Below are 13,148 nucleotides of genomic sequence, written 5' to 3' on the forward strand. Positions count from 1 at the left end.
TTAAGTATAGGAACTTTAATTGGTATATAAATGGAAGATGGCAAATGATAAACCGAGAATGTTCTAATAAATTCAGTTTAAAGTTTTTGTTTTTAGTAAAAAAAACATTCAAACAGATATTCTGAATGCAATCAAATTACCAAAATGAACATGTAATGTGATAAACAGAGTAAAATATTACCTACGCGGATCTAAATCCGGTCACCATAGGCTCTATCTCTTCTATGAAATTCATCCACAATGATTTGCAATCCTCTGGTTCAAGTAGAGTGGTAGCTTCTGGAGAAACCTGCTCATATTTGATTATTATGTGGAACCAGTTTCACACATGTAAAACTAATTGCATTACATTTGCTTACCAATAAGCATAATTAAATATAAATTGACACACATTCACCAACTATTACCTCTTTCCATGTGTCCAGTGTGGCTCCCATGTGCGTATTTCGCAAAGATGGATCAGGAACTTTTCTGTCCATAGGATAGGAAAACAGTACCTTCTCAATCTGATCAGGCATATCATCGAAGCGTATGGCCGCCATGATTGATAATATTCTCAAAGACTGTAACAGAATAATCAGGAGACATTCAGACATTCAAAGTATATAACAAATGAAGTATCCCAGCAGCCATTAGTTATACAAAATGTGGGCAATATTACCGCAGAGAAAGCGTCCCTTTCAATTTCAACGAGGTTTCTTGCTGTAAACCAATCATACCATGAAATTGAGTTTTCATAATGACTGAGGACCCGTGAAAACCTAGAATACGCCCCAAATCTTTAATAAAAAACAAAATTGAAAAAGAAGACAGCTGCAATGATGTAATGTACCTATCCTTCATGCGCATCAGAACCCTCCCTGCTTCTGCTGCTTCTCTTGCCTTCATCTCCAATAATTTTCTGGCATGCTCCCTCAAATGTTGCAATTTAGTGTCGATTTCAGAACTGTGCAAATTGAAACTAACAGCAGCATCTGAAAACTCCGATACAGCAGCCTCAGTGTTGCCCTCAAAAAGATTTCTTATTGATGCCCATGTATCTCTTTCACCAGCTTCCAATAAGGATTCTACTCTTTTGGCAAGCGCATGCGTTATTTGTTTCTATGCAGGAGTAACATAACAAGATTTGATAATTTGATTAAGTAGAGTGACATCCATAGAACCAAGAACGCTAACGGATTGTGATATCAGTGAAGGAAATACCTTGTACTTTGCCATCATTTCTGACAACATATGACAAATAAGCTCTTCGCGGAATTTTGAAGCATTCCACTCACTCTGTTGAATGGCAGCATCTGAAAGAGCACAATATTAAAGGTAACTTGCCAAGTCCAGGAAACTGAATTAGTAGATGAAAGATGCTCACCAATCATATGAACGCAATTTTAATCATAGAAGGATGGGCTATGTTAGCAGTATCTTAAAAAGTTGTAGTCGCTTCCCGTCATTTAGTCCTTTAAGTTACTTTTTTCTATATCCCTTGTTCAATGAAGTAGTCATTTAACTAGCATTAATCTTCTGGAGTAAAACTGTAACAACTTGAGATTTGCACGAGTACAGAATGCAAGTGGTCACCTAAGAAGACGAGGTGAAGGAACGCATCCTGAGAATGTATACCTTAATTGATTTCTAGTGATAGAGGGGGATACAAGATTTTTGATAGTCCATTGAGAGAATAAAACTAATTCTCATACGGAATCAAACTAATTCAGGACAGTTTTGGGAGTTTTATTAACTCATGCAATATCATATCAGTTAGATGAAGTTTTTCCTTTCAGGTTTAAAACCTATTTCTGCAGTTCATATTACTTGCCCATCGAGTGCCGCTAGTCTCCATTACCGGAGCATGCCCAAGGAGAATTATAAAATTTCACAATTCATCAAACAGAAGGCTAAAATAGCAGTACCTAAGCAATTTAATCAAACCCTTGAGATAAATGAAAGATTGACAGTTTAACACCTATCTTAACTGTCAAGCTAGACCAACTTAGCCTATCCAGGATAGATATATGCAGCCTACTCAAGATGGATATAAAATCCAGCAGTTAAGTTGTTTAGCTAATTCGAATAGAGGAACAGCTGGAAAGTATCTAAACTCATATAAACAGCAACGACAGACAAATCAGATTAGTTCCACACAAAAATTTCAAGGTTCAAATCTAAACTGATGTGCATATTTGCTTTAGCCAAAACCTGCAATTATGCAAATAGTTCCTGTCATTTTTGCACTAGTCAATCATTTAAATGATTATGGTGCTTTCCATATCCAATCCATTTACAAGTTGCACTGCTTCCTTTCATAACCAATCCAATGCATGTAGTTTTAAGTATCAGAAAACGATTGACCATGAAAACCCATGAGGATAAATTCCATTTCACTGCAGAGCAAGTTTGAAATTCCAGCCAAACGCATACAGAATTTGTAAAATAATTTATCATACCTAGAAAAGGGAAGCCATTTTAAAACAAATCCACAGCTACACGACTAAAGACCGATTATTATAACTATTTATTACTATTAAAGTGGAGAGGATGAGACTATAATGATTGTGAAGAGAAAGAGAAACCTCAATTTCACCCATTGAAAATCAAATTGGAAGAATAAGGAGCTTCTGAGATCAAAGGACTGGAGGGTGCTGTGCTGAACTGTAATGTTCTTTAACTTTCAAGAATCTAAATTCACGTTAAAAAGAGTTAAACACATGGCCCTCCCCTCAAAGCTAAAATCTACATTCACTATTAGGGACTAACTGTAACTTTTAACTTTCTAATATAGTTTGTACTGATTTGTTCCTTTAGGGATGGAACCTCTTGTCATCCCAAGGCCATAGATGCTTCCACTTTTCATCAGCAAATACCAGCAAGTGGGGCTCATTTTTTCAAAATCACGAAGTTGAATGTTAGAGGTTCATTTTTATGAATATAGTTCGTCACGCATTTTTACGAGTTTGAAGTCCACAACCTTCATTATTGTTCTACCACTGTGTAGGTCCACAACATTGGAATAATATTACAGGTAATCTTTCTTTGCATTATTGAGTCCAACGCCATCACAAGAGAATTTTTTATTCTTGAAAGAAGTACTCGAATTGAGAACAATTCAAAATTAAGAAAAGAATATAATGATTAAAACCAAAATTGAAAGAAAGAGTTGCTTATAGAAGATTAATGAAGTCCAAAAAATACATACCTTCAGTTTTGTGCATATAAGATTGCAACAACAAAAGCAAAGAAAAAAAATAAATTTAATATTGGATTTTTAGAAAAAGCAAAAAAATAAAATAAAAAAAATAAAAATCTTCAGTGTTTGGAGTCTAAAAATACCTTTCACATCCTCGATCAAAACTCGCGCATGCACGATTGGGAAACAGAGATGAATAGCAGCAACATATTCTTTTCCTTCATTCAGTGACTGTTTCAGGCTAGTTTTTAAACCTATTCAAATGTGTTCGGAATACAAATTAAAACAGCATTCTTATCATAAGGCATCGCGTACCACCTACATAACATATTGGCACATTTGAGTTGATCAGTTATAAGAAACATATAAATACAAAAACACACTGCGAAAAAAAAAGGCCAAAAAAGAAAAGATCAAAATCAACAAATTTTGACAACAAACTAGGGAGGTTAAGAACTTAGAAAGAGGAAAATATACACGCTGAAGGCCTTACCATCAATGCATTTGACAGCAACAGTTTGCCGTTTTTTGCATTTCGTACTTTCTTGATGCAAAATAGACCACCTCCTGTCATATCTAATGGGGGAAAAAAACGCAAAATAAGAGATTCCAAATCAAGTTGAACAAGAAGTATATGGATAATTTAAGTAGAAATCAATTACTTCGCGAACGGAAGTATAACTATCAAATTGATCATAATTCAAAGTTTCCACTTTCGTTTTGACACAGACAAGCGTTATACTCAACTGATCAAACTGACGGAAGAAGTATTAAAATTGAAGAATCTTGGAATAAAACACAATGTAAGTTAACATTAAATATCACACAGATCTTACAATGAGAACACATGATCTTATAGAATTGACCCCATGATGTATACTTACTCTGAAAGATAGGTTCCCAAAATAGAACTGACAGCTCCTCCAAAACCCTGATACTGGACAATCTTGAACATCTTCCTTCATTTTCAACCAATCCTGTAAGAAATAAATTTAGTACTGACTGATATTAAATGAGGTCGGTGAACTTTAAAAGAAAGAAATTAGAAAATAGATTCAATAAAGTACCTCGTCGGTTGTAAAGCATTTGAGCTTCTCACCAGCAATCTCTTCACATCGAACTGTGGCAACCATGACCTGATAAACAAGATGAGAAGTATATTTACATATGAAACCTTGATGGTTTATATTTTACAGAGGAAAATGGCGTTTAATAAACCTTGACAGCAGGAAGATCTAAAATCCTGTTGTCTTTTATTATTTTCCAAATCTCTTCTGAACGAAGAGGAAATCCTGAAGCAGTTCAACTTCCTCCTGTCACCAACAAGACCTCCTGGATAGATGGATGGACAAACCGCTGCCTCAGTTGAGCAACCTGTAAATGTCAATGCTATCAGAAAAATGTAGTTACGAATTACAGATACTGGATTTTTCACTTGATGATTGCTGTCCTAATTGCTCCCACATACACAGATCCATAAAATTATCTGATCACAGGACTTAATGCTCATTTTGTCATTCTTACATGACACACTCCTAATGACTATTAAACACTCTCCCGTCAAAGCTAAGCTGTTCTGTCCCTTCATACAAACGCCAATGATTGTGAATTCCAATTATTTGGTAAGCATGTGCAAAGCTACAAATTCATTCAGACATCAATTCTAGAAAACACGCAGCAGCACAATCTAGAAGAACTCAGGACAAAAGTTTTTGAGGTATTGACAAACTGCTTTCTTTAGTGGAAAGCTACCTGCTCTTTAAATTTCTCCTCCTGGAATTCATAGTGAGGCAAAGCAGTGATCTCCACCTTTATATCAAGAATTACAAGCATATTAAGTTCATGGAACTTAAACAAAAAGGCAACATATGATAAATATATGCCAATGGCATCAGTATGGAGATGGAGGCGATTTTTCATACATTAAAAAACTCTCTGAGAGGAGCGCTGCAGAGAGTCTCAGGCTCAGCAACTGCAGCCCAAATCTGCAGAAAGTATGACCTCAGAAAATGATGGAGAAATAATTGATCCAGAAAGAGAATTGGATAAACAGAGAATAAGAAGTATGAACAGAAGTACCTTCTCAATATCTTCTAAGAGAGCAGTCTTTAAATATTCAAGTGGAGTCTACACAGACAATCAGAAAAGGGACAGAGATTCAGCGTTGAAGATGCATTCAAAGAATGGAGCATTCAAGTGGAATCTTCTCTCAAGAAACTTACGGGCACAACAAGTCCATACCTTTGAGTGATCACGTAGAACAAACAGTAGTGTTTTTTTGCGGGGCTTGAATAAACGCTTCATGACCTGAATACAAGAAATAATAGATTATCACATATCAGCATCAAATTATTTTGGGTGAAATACTCAATATTACACACTGGCCTAAATGAATGCAGCTAAACAGTTTTGATAAAATGGGGTAAGTTTGCTGTGAATATGGAATCAGAGGCTCAGGCTTATCTAAGGTTACGAAAAACACAGTTATCCAATCAAATGCAATTAAATGTGAGACAATCCAAACTTGACTATCTAAAGAAGTTTGGATATTGGTCACTTAAGTTAATGCAAATTGCTTTCAGCGGAAATTTGAAGAAAGATAAGGATGTTTCAATGGAAGAAAGGTTTCTCTGTTTCTTTGAATATTAACGTGAATATACAACTTGCTCTTCTATACGAGCTGCTGTTTTTTATAACATTACAAGTTGCTTAATTTGGATACATTGACTTGCCATTCTTAGCTGATCTATTTCCATAACAATCCAACGTCTCTTTCTCTTTCTGGTTCCTGTCATAAACTTCATTGCTGCTGCTGTTGATTTATTTCCATAACAAGCCAACGTCTCTTTCTGTTTGTGTCTTGTTACCATGAGAGTTGGTTTGTTTCCATTGTTGCTGGCGATTCTAATTAGCCAACGTCTCTTTGATTTGTTTCCATGTTGCTGATGACTGCTGCAGTTGATTTAGTTTCCATGAGGGCTGATTCGTTTCCATGTTGGTTTCCACGTTGCTGGCTTACAGCTGCAGTTGAATTGTTTCCATGAGCATCTGTCTTATTACCATTAACATCCTCCCTCAAACTAGGCCGGAGTCGGAGGCATAGTTTGTCTTTGAAGTAAGCCAATGCACTTTTGGACATGGGTTTGGTGAAGATGTCAGCTATTTGTTCATGGGTGGAGATGTGCTGAGTGATGAGAAGACCAAGGGCAACACGCTCACGTACAAAGTGGTAATCCAATTCAATGTGTTTGCTACGAGTGTGAAACACAGGATTGACAGTCATGTGTAAGGCACTGAGATTGTCACAGTAGAGGATAGGTGGTGAAGAAGGTGATATGTGAAGATCTTGTAGAATGAAGGTTAGCCATGTAAGCTCTGCCGTTGTATTAGCCATAGCTCTATATTCTGCCTCGGTGCTGGAGCGAGAGACAGTGGGTTGTTTCTTTGCACACCAGGAAATGAGATTACTACCAAGGAATGTGCAGTATCCAGTTGTGGAGCGTCTTGTTGTAGAGCAACCTCCCCAATCTGCATCTGAGAAAGCACAAAGATCAAGTGTAGAATGGGAAGTAAAATTTAATCCAGTGTCAATTGTGCCTTTGACATATCTTAAAATACGATGAACCATTTTGAAATGTATAACAGTTGGAGCATGCATGAATTGAGAGATAAAATTGACACTGTAAGATATATCAGGTCTTGTGAGTGTGAGATATTGTAAAGCACCAACAAGCCCACGAAAAAATTGTGGATCTTGCAATAGCATATCAGTTGCTGCCATTTTAGTCTTAGCTTCAAGCGGTGTGCTCATTGGTTTTACAGTCCACCATACCAGCTCGTTCCAGGATTGTCAGCGCATAGTGTGATTGAGAGAGATGGAGTCCTTCAGATGTGTGAGTAATTTCAATGCCAAGAAAATGATGAATGGGTCCTAAATCTTTCATTGCAAATTCGGAGCTCAACAGTTGAATCAGGTGCGTAACCAGAGGAACAGACGATCCTGTGAGGAGTATATCATCAACATAAAGAAGAAGGATTAAAGTATCAGAGTTAGAGTGAAAAATAAAAAGTGATGGATCTGCAAGACTACAAAAAAACCCATATTTAAGAAGGAAGATACTAAACCGATCAAACCAGGCACGGGGTGCTTGTTTGAGACCATAAAGAGCCTTTTTGAGCTTGCACACATGTGATGGGTACCGTGGATCAGCTGTTCCTGGAGGTTGTTCCATATATATGTCTTCTGAAACAAAACCATGCAAGAAGGCATTTTTCACGTCAAGTTGACGTATGGACCATTTGTTAACTAGTGCTATGGAGAGAACCATACGAATAGTTCCTGGTTTGATAACTGGAGAGTAAGTCTCAATATAGTCCAATCCATCAACTTGGTGATACCCCTTTGCTACTAATCGAGCTTTCAAGCGGTCTAATGAACCATCAGGTTTGAGTTTTGTTTTTAGAACCCATTTAGACCCAATAACATGCATGACAGGTGTGCGAGGGACAAGTTCCCAAGTCTGATTTCTATGGAGAGCGTCAAGTTCCTCGTCCATTGCAGCTTTCCAGCCAGGGTGAGCTAATGCAGACCGAAAGTTAGAAGGCTCACGTGGAATGGTTGCTGAAGTCCTAGAGGATATTAAGGCATATTTTGGATTAGGCTTAAGGATGCCTCTTTGTGATCTAGTAACCATGGTATGTGAAGGAGGGGTTGCACGTGGAGAATAACCAAGTTGCAAGTTTGATTCCAGAGAAGCAGGATTGGGTTGTGAGTGAGAGAGGTGTTGTCGATGCATTTCATCTTCATGGTCAGATTCTACCAAATGTATTTCAGTTATATTATCAGTTCTAAGGTGTTGCTCTGCCATTCCAACAACATTGTTGTGTTCTTCCTGTTGTGTATCGGCTACTGTTTCAGCAACTGTATTAGTGATAACATAATCAGCATGTAAATTAAGACAAGATGGTACAGTTACTTTTTCTGACATTCCAACACCATTGTTGTGTTCTCCCACTCCAACAGCATGGTTGTGTTCTTCTTGTTGTGTTTCGGCTACTACATCAACACTGTCCTGCTGCTCTGCAATTGTATTAGTAATAACATCATCATGTAAATTGAGACAAGATGGTATAGTGACTTGCTCTGCCAATCCATCGGCATTGTGGTGTTCTGCAATTTCAACGGCACTAGCATGTTGTTCTGCATAAACATCAGGTAAATTAAGAGAAAATGGTAAAGTGTTTAGTGATGAGCTTGAGCATGGTGGAGTGGACATTGGGGGTTGTATTTCTGCAGCAGAGTTAGAGATAGTAGGTGGCAGCCATGAATCAAAAATGCTTATAACATGTGTAGGAGATGGAGTGATGTAGTTCTGAATTTTTTGTTTATAAGGAAAAAATGACTCATCGAAGACTACATGACGAGAAATAATCATTTTTTTACTAGAAGGGTGAAAGCATTTGTATCCTTTATGTTTATCACTATATCCTACAAAAATGCATAGAACTGTTTTTGGGTCAAATTTATTTTGTTTTGTATCCCATGTGTAGGGAAAGCACTTAGACCCAAAGACTCTAAGAGATGAGTATATAGGATGATTACCATGTAACATGAAATATGGAGATTCAAATTTAAGTGCGGAAGAAGGCAATCTATTCATAAGATAAACAGCAGTAGTGAAAGCTTCAACCCATAAAGATAAAGGAACACCACTATGAAATAACATGGTCATACCTAGTTCTCGTATTACTCGATGTCTTCTTTCTACTATACCTGTTTGTTCCGGTGTATAAGGACATGATATCTGATGAACCACTCCTGTTGAGAGGAAGTGTGATGATAGTTTGGAATTTATGAACTCTCCCCCTCCATCAGAGTGAAAGACCTTGATATGCTTGTTAAATTGTCGAGTAACATAATGCTCAAAGGCAAAATAAGCATCAGCAAAGTCAGACTTATGTAGTAATGGGATTATCCAAGTGTATTTAGAAAAATCATCTACTAAACACGCATAATATCTGAACTTTCCTATTGATAAAACAGGAGCAGGTCCCCATAAATCACAATGGATTTTTTCAAAAATACCAGAACTAGAATGTTCAGAACGAAAAAAAGGTAATCGACTAAGTTTTCCAAATTGACAACTGTCACAAACATGTTCATATTTTGTGGTTCCTTTAACATCTATCAAACTTTTATTGTGCAATAATTGTAAAGCAGAAAAATGTGGATGTCCTAGGCGTTGATGCCAGATATCTGCTGGTCCTGATCTGAAACGATTAGAAAAGTAGAGCTCAGGCATGGTGGATAGAGCATAGAGGTCACCCTTGCGCCATCCTGTGATCACGGGTTGTCCTGTCTGTCGTTCCTTAATACAGAAATCAACGTCAGAGAATTCACAATTAACAGGAAATTGAGATGTTAACTGACTTACAGAGAGTAAATTTTTTTTCAAGTCGGGGTACTAACAATACATCATTAAGTGGCAGTATTTTATTTTTCTGTGTGATGGAGGAATCTCCAACACCATGTATTGATATAGAAGAACCGTCACCAATAAGAACAGAGTCTGAACCATAGTGATTGCGAATATTTTTTAACATACCTGGATTACCTGTCATGTGGTTGGAAGCTCCTGTATCAGAGATCCATTCCGTTTCAGTGATAGTATTGTCCAAGGTGAGAGCAGCCAAAGCTTGTGGTAGGTCTCCGTGTTGATTTGATCGTTTAGGCACCCACCAGCATATCTTTGCAATATGACCTGGAACACCACAGTACTGGCAGGTTTCATCTCTGTATAGCTCACGTTCTGCAGGAGTCATTCGATGCTCTCCAGATGGAGGAGGTCGTTTCTGTTTTGAATCTGAAGTGGATCTGGCAGTGTACGTATGAGTTTTATCTTTAGGTTGTTGTGCATGGAATCCTCTCCCGGTAGATATAAAGCCTTGTCTGCTGCCATGGTTTCCTGAAAAATGATGTTGAGGGCGCTGGTGCTTTTGCCCGTAGAATGCCAGCTGAGGAGTGAATGAGTTATTTGTTTGATTGGTGAACCAGCTTCTTCTTTGGTCTAAGCTCTGTAATTGAGAGACCAACTCCGAGTAAGAAGGTCTTGGTGGTTTCAGCATTGTGGTAGTGAAGGTTTCATATTGAGGGCCGAGACTTGTGAGGAGGCAAAAGATTTTTTCTTTATCTGAAATTGGTTTCCCAATAGCTGCAAGGTCATCGCATAGTCCTTTGAAGATTCGAATGTGTTCTCCAACGGTTCTGTCATCTTCTTTGCGAAAATAGGTGACTTGTTGTCTGAGGGTGAATTCTCGTTCTTGGGAGTCTTCTGCATATTCATTCTTTAGAGCACTCCAGACAGCAAAGGCTGTGTCTAGGCCTACTGCAAGGCCTAATGTATGTTCTGAAAGAGTACCAATCAACCAGCCACGAAGTAGTCGATCTGCCTTCCTCCAGACAATATATTCTTCTGTTAGTCTTGGTAAAGAATCTGTGGTGGTTGTAGAATCTGGTACAGTATATTTGTTTGGGATTGAATCTTCATTGATGAGATGATCAACCAAGTCTTGACTTTCTGCAAGAGCTAAGGCTTGTTCTCTCCATAGTGGATAATTTGTGGGGCTGAGCTTGAGGGTAATGAAATTACCAACATTGAGTGACAGAGTTGACATGTTGTTGGTTCTGCTAAGATGTATATTCACACGGGCTCTGATACCAAGCGGAAATTTGAAGAAAGATAAGGATGTTTCAATGGAAGAAAGGTTTCTCTGTTTCTTTGAATATTAACGTGAATATACAACTTGCTCTTCTATACGAGCTGCTGTTTTTTATAACATTACAAGTTGCTTAATTTGGATACATTGACTTGCCATTCTTAGCTGATCTATTTCCATAACAATCCAACGTCTCTTTCTCTTTCTGGTTCCTGTCATAAACTTCATTGCTGCTGCTGTTGATTTATTTCCATAACAAGCCAACGTCTCTTTCTGTTTGTGTCTTGTTACCATGAGAGTTGGTTTGTTTCCATTGTTGCTGGCGATTCTAATTAGCCAACGTCTCTTTGATTTGTTTCCATGTTGCTGATGACTGCTGCAGTTGATTTGTTTCCATGAGGGCTGATTCGTTTCCATGTTGGTTTCCACGTTGCTGGCTTACAGCTGCAGTTGAATTGTTTCCATGAGCATCTGTCTTATTACCATTAACACTTTCAAGTACCTGGAAAACTATTTTTAAAAGGGGTCTGCTGGCTGCATTTTCCAGACCAATGTCTTTGTACCACCTGCATATGATACTCAACACAAAATCATTTGACAGAAAAAAGTACTGGGCTGCCTTACCGACTATGGAAGACTACATCATGAGTTTTTTTTTTATTTAAAAAAAAAAATTGGCTAGACAGAGTCATACGCAGTTGTGGACATTTATCAAACTTCACTGGCAGAAAATTAAGGCATTCAAATATTATAATGATGAACATAAAAAACTCACATGTTTATCAAAACAACGTCAGCGATTGCCAAGGCAAATAGGGTGCTTTGTTTCTCAAACGCTGTATCATCCTGAAAAAAGTACGTAGTCGCAGTGCCAAACTTGTATAAGCATCACATTCGCAGATTGAAACCATTCAGTAATCAACGATTTGTATGTCACAGAGGTTGCAAAGAATACAATGGAACCATAAAACCCTCTCAATTAACAAAGCAAAGCTAAAGTAATTGAAAGCTCTAAGAGTTACCTCGCCTCTTTGATTGCTGTCGGTTCCCTCGAAATCCATGGCAATCGTGAAAGGGTCAATATCACTACACTTTGCAATCCAAATGCCCTTGGTTGTTTGACCTCTGAAACGTATATAACTACATTATCTTCCTCTTTCATGTATACAAAGCAACAAGAACAGTCAAATACACAAATTCTCAACTAAAAATAAAATAAAATCAAACCTTCCATTGTATGCGTCCATCTCCTCGAAATTGGTATGGAAGGTCTGATTCATTAGGGTGCTTTTCCCTGCTCAAGATCAATTAAGCAAAAAGCTATCACTACCAACTTCATTAAAATCAATGACTATTAAGAAATGATTAATAAATCAACACGAAGTTAAGAAGTTGAACACTTGCTTACCGCTACTCTGTGAGCCAATGATGGCAACAATAGCATAGGAGAGACCGGACTGAGCGAACTCGGTGGCTGTCATGAAGTCTTTGAGTCCATCCACGTTGAACTTGCCATTTCCATCAACCAGCTGCATGCCTTGCTCCATTTTCATTAACGATCTAACTCAACCACAATAACAACAACTCTTGAAGTGTCTTCCTTCCTGTGTTTGTGTTTCTGGGCTGCGGAGGAACCTTAAAGCAAAAGTAAAGTGGCAGGGACGAAGGATCCTATTAAAATAAGTCTGCATGAGTCTACTTCTACTCGAAGAAGTTGTTTGCTTTTTTGCTTTTGAGTTCCCTCTCCAGCAAGATAATAGTAAACTATAAAATATTAGTCTCGCTAGTTTTGACTAATGAGTTAAATAATCCCTCTAGTTTCAAAAACAAACTAATTAGTTCTTATGTTTTTAAATTCACACCCTTAACATGATTTGTTTCATCTATTTCATGTTCTTTTTCAATTTATTTCATTTTTTATTTTAAGTATCTATTTCAAGAGAAGAAAAAAGTAGTCCGTAGTAGATATTACGATAAGCTTACAAGGAGAAAAGAAAAAAAAACAATTAACAACAACGAATAAAATCAATTATGTTTGATAAAAAAATTAATAATTTTTTTATAAAACAAGTTTAGAATGAAATTCCTAATAACTCCGAAGTGTCTTCCTTCCTGTGTTTGTGTTTCTAGGTTGCAGAGGGATCTTAAACACATAAGTAAAGTGGCAGAGACAAAGGATCCTATTAAAGTAAGACCTCATGAGTCTACTTCTACTGTAAGTTGTTTGCTTTTTTGGCTTTTGAGTTTTGAC

At 37.4% G+C, this 13,148-nt stretch overlaps 1 pseudogene; it reads right to left on the bottom strand.

The window, feature by feature from the left end:
* Window positions 1–181: 181 nt before the first annotated feature.
* Window positions 182–12,704, bottom strand: LOC118042498 (protein ROOT HAIR DEFECTIVE 3 homolog 2-like; annotated as a pseudogene).
* Window positions 12,705–13,148: the final 444 nt, after the last annotated feature.

The sequence above is a fragment of the Populus alba genome, chromosome 12, assembly GCF_005239225.2.
Source record: "Populus alba chromosome 12, ASM523922v2, whole genome shotgun sequence".
Lineage (NCBI taxonomy): Eukaryota > Viridiplantae > Streptophyta > Magnoliopsida > Malpighiales > Salicaceae > Populus > Populus alba.